The following is a 5,088-nucleotide window of genomic DNA, read 5'->3' on the forward strand; positions in this document are numbered from 1 at the left end:
CGTGTAAAATATATCTATATGAGAAATAGACAGACCCTAGTTATGTTGAAATCTATGAAGTGCTATCTATAGATTTAGCGACAACCATCATTTTACTAACTGTACACACGCTAATCTATTTTATAGACAAAATAATAGCTGTGATTAGGTGCCATCTTAACTATCATTAATGCTGAATGAGGGTCGAATGCTAGACATGAAAACATTACGCACAGCTCCAGTTAGACATCTGTAAATGTATTAACATAAATTCTGTTAATAAATAATACTAAATATTCTTCATGACTTAAGGTGAAAGGTGCAAAAAATCCTACCTAATATGTAAACAATCCATTCACATGTTAGTGACATGAGATTTCCAAGTGGAAGCTGTAGCAGGCCCTCCACTCATAGCACCTTGGTGAGGGCCTGCCAACAAAGGCTTCACTCCCACGCATTTTCTATCCCTACAGACGTCCTATGAGCTCAGACTTATTCCAACTCATGCATTCATGGCACGGAGACCCGGCAACACACTAAAAAGAAAAAAGACCAGATCTAGATCCGCATCTTATTAAGATGTTGCTTCAAACTGAAGGAATGTTTATGATCAAGGATGTACCAGATGTTTGTATGCGTTCTGGTAATGAACAATTTTGTCCTAACACATGCTGCAGTTCATGAGTTTTTTTCCAGTATTTATCTTACCATAATACTGAAATTGGTACTAAAGGGCAGGGACCATTGGAAGTTAAAGTATTTTTGTACTGCGCATCAATCCCAAAATTGCTTCAGAGGCTAGAGCAGAGCACCAGAAGGCAGCCCTGCTCCCCAAATGCTTCAGACGTCCGCACCACTCCAAAATCACTGCAGAGAGATGCACCCCTCACACATGCAGCAGAAAGCTGACCCACTCACAGAATAACTAGATCACACAAGAGAGTAGTAGTACTCACCAGATAACACAAGACAACCTCCACTGAGCCAACACCATTACACTGGTATCAGTCAACACAATAGAGTTGCCCCACTCATCAAATAATACAAAAGACTGGTCCCACTCACCACATAGCACTTCAGAGTAGCCTGCTCACCAATTACCACAAGAGTACACCATTGTTCATCAAATCACACCTGAGAGCTGCATGCATGGCTCACCAAAAAACAACCCAAAGCAGACCCTCGCACAGACGCCACCAGAGGACAGCGTCACACTCTAAATATCATTGCATTCCTTGCCATATTAAACCAGAATAGCACTGTTCCCCAAATAACACCACAAAGCAGCACTGCTCACCAAATAACACTAAAGTGCAGGACCGTTCACCGTGCATGGCCTTCAGGCAGTAGTACTTGCTAATTGCAAAAACAGCAATTGATGGACAGAATGCAGAACAATCTCATACATTCACCCCAGTACAGAGATCTGGGCCTACATCCATCCTTTTTTTGCTCACCATGCCGTTCCAGTTTGAACCCAGCCATTTGCAAATCAGTCTTGACCCTGTGCCTCATGGGAACAGTCCAGCCCGAACTGCCAAGCCAGGTCCTCCCTGGACTGGAAACAAGCATCCTAGTACTTGCTAATGCAGACTTGTGCATCAAAGATCTTTGAATCAACTCCTAGAGCAGCACTGCTGAACAAATCGCAGCAAAGAAGTGGGCCAGCTCGACAAGAGACATGAAATAGCAGCACCTCTCATAAAATCACTGTAGCAGTTACCCTTGCCAAGTGAAAAATACAGCAACACCAGTGACTAACCGCACAACTGACCAAAAACCTTTAAAGACCAGCACTGTTAACCAACTCGTACAGGAATAGCAATGCTCTCCAAATCACAAAAGAGAAGCACAGCAGACCATATCTCAGCGGAAAGCATCACTGTTGCCACATCAGACTAGAACACCCATCATAACCACACACGTCATAACAGCTCCACTGACCGAAATATCAGAGCCACCCTGCCCAGTAAATCACATAAAGTATCCCAAGTTACTAAAATCAATGGTTGAAAAGTATATCAGCCTGGCACTGCGATCCAGTGATATTATTTTTCTCAGTCAAGGTGATTGATTCTAGATTCTTGTGCCATTTGTTTGTGGTGGATGTACTCACTGTTCAGCTTTAAAATGCTTATCAAATTGGAGAAAACTCTCATCTTTAAATGTTTTTCCATCTTTGCCTAAGATGAATCTTACTGAGCAGACAATGGAACTTCCAGAAAATAGAAACCCCAGTGCATACTGGGGGGTATATCCCATTAAAAACTTTCTGCAGATATATATGTAAAGTGGTGAAAAGGCTCAGATATAATAATATTAAATTGTATTGCACTACAGATATTTTTGATTCAGTGGGTTGCATGAAGAAAATAAAAAATGTGACCTAATTTCATTAAAGTTAATTGTTGTTCCTGCTTGACACACGGTTCCAGGGAAAGTGAAAGCACAGGTGCACCTATGTGAATTCATGAGAAAACAGAAATTGTTCACTGTTAGAGACACATACATGGCAAATTGGACATCTTTTAAATCGCTTAGTGAGTCGCGAGTGAGGCTGGGAAGCCTTACCAACTCCTGCAGTGATTGAGAATGAATGAATGACTAATACTTTAAAAGCACAACAGTTACCTATGAAGGTATCTTGGCACTGGAAGACCATCAGCCAGAATATAAAGGACAACAACTTGCTACTGCCAGAGAAAGATCTTTACAGAGAGAAGAGCTGTGTTTTAGTAGCTTTCTGAATTGTAGGTAAGACATCGGATGACACAAGGAGGGTGGTAATGTGTTACAGGGCTGAGCAGTGAGATGACTGAAAACTCAACCCACTAATCTCTGTCGCTGTGGATTACTATTGGTGACCAAATTGGCTGAAGCGGATTCTAGCAAGTGTGGGGGAACATACCATTTAAACCTCTGTTGAAGATAGGCAGGGTTTGTGTTTGCTAAAGCTCACAAACATCGGCAAAGGGCTTTGAAAAGACGTCTCTTGCCTATAGACTACCTGTTAAGTTTAAGGTGCTGAGATACTTTGCAGAATTTCCTTGGCCCCAACAAGCTTCTGCATTTTGGACTATCTGTGAATGCGGGATCTGAGCTTTAGGTAGACCAAGAACTAAGAATTTACAGTAGTCAAGTCTGGATCCAATGGAGGCTTGTGTAACAGTTTTCCGCAGCCCATCTGAAATAATAGCGAGGATCATTTTCAAACCTTTTAAGAAACCAAAACAGGTGGAACCGATTTTTGAAATTGTGCATATTCTTCCACAGTAACGAATTCTTTAAATCATTCAGCGGTAGTCGATACCCCCAAAAGTTTATTAGCTGCTGTGTCCTGGAGAACGTGGGCCTAACAGCTTCAGTGTTCCTGAGGAAGTGGATCTAACAGCTCTTGTGTCTGAGGAAGCGAATCTAACAGCTGCTGTACCCCTTGGGGGGTCATCTATTAGCTGCTGTGTCCTAGAGAATGTGGGTTTATCCACTGCTGTGGCCCAAAGCAGGCAAGTCTAACAGCTATTATATTACCGAAAAAGAGGGTCTAACATGTGTCTATGGGGATAGGTTCTCAAAAGTGACTGACTTGCGGACTCTGAGGTGATACTTACCAGATTTTTTATGCTGAAATCGTGGTAAATTTTATCACACGTATACTTTTAAGACAATACTTCCCACTTTGTAAATACCCCATTTGACTGCAAGTTTTTCGACTATGTTTATTGTGTTTTCGTTGGGAATTGATATTCCCGCATCGATTTCAATGCACAAGCGCGTTAAAGAGAGTAGACAAACATTTGTAACAAACGAAATCAACAAGGCTCACAGATAGCTGAAAAAGGTTTTCTGTAGCCATAAATATAAAGAACACCAATTTCGCCGGAGTATGTGCTTTTGGCATAACGGATTTGTTGTGCATGGGTCTCGCACCTATTTGCGCTGCACCCATTCTGACCGGGCACTTGTACAGCTGTGAGACAGTGTGTATATCCATATATATATGGACGTTATGGTTATTCCAAGTAATTGTAACTCGTTCCCTAAAGTAACTGTAACTCTTGATCCAGCCATGTATAGTATTGTTATCAATTATGACATTTCAAATGTTGCAGTGATGTTATCAATATTGTCATAGAACATGTCATCAGTGATGTAAAATCTGAAGTTTTGAGCAGTGCATGGCGAGGGTTAGAATTAAAGTTACTTTAGGGCACAAGTTATAGTTACCTGAGACAACTATAAATTAAGAATTTTAATGTTTTGTTTGTTTAAAATGGTATGTTTTAACTAACATTTTTACTAAGCTTTAATGTCCTTTTAACCTTTGTGTTTTTTCAGTTTATTTCTAAGGATTTTTTTTAATGTAAACTAAGATATTCTGACAATTCCTAACTACAACATAACTTTCCCTTTGGTTTTTCCGTGAAGTTCTATTTTTTTTTTTTTAACGTAATGTAAGATGTATAACACCGTGAATGGTATTGGGCGCAGAGCACGGCCTGTGGCGAGGGCCTGTACCCAAGCCTCCCACGGTAACCCACCAACCTGCGAGCAACCCCGCCACACACGGCTTTCAATGTTATGTTGCAATATAAAGGGTGTCATCTTAAGTAAGGCAGATCTACTGGCTTTATCAAAGGGTCATAATAGCAAAATATAAAAAAACAGCTGGTCTTTTAGCTTCATCAAATGGTCAGCACATCAAAATATAAAGTGGGCCTATTGGTTTTGTGAAAAAGTTGCCAATAACTATAATCACATGTATATTTCATAAATTCACACATTGCAATGTTTAATAATAGGGATTGTCACAAAATATTTTCAATAAAGCATTATTTAATAGAAAACATAAAAAATGTCTTCAAATCTTTTTTTAAAACATTTTTCAGACCACAAAGTGCAGCCATAGAACCAACCACAATACGCCCCTGCAGTCCAGCTGAAGAGCATACAACTCCAGCTTGGAGTGCCTTAAAAAGCATATGGTAAGCTCTCCTGGGGTCATGGATTCAATGACCCAGGAGACTTTCTGTGTTTTTCTTTTAATGCTACTGGGGGCTGCAATGCTCCCTGCAGCCCTCCACATCATTATAAAAAATGCTTGCGGGTGCT

The sequence above is a fragment of the Triturus cristatus genome, chromosome 11, assembly GCF_964204655.1.
Source record: "Triturus cristatus chromosome 11, aTriCri1.1, whole genome shotgun sequence".
In the NCBI taxonomy this organism is placed as follows: Eukaryota; Metazoa; Chordata; class Amphibia; order Caudata; family Salamandridae; genus Triturus; species Triturus cristatus.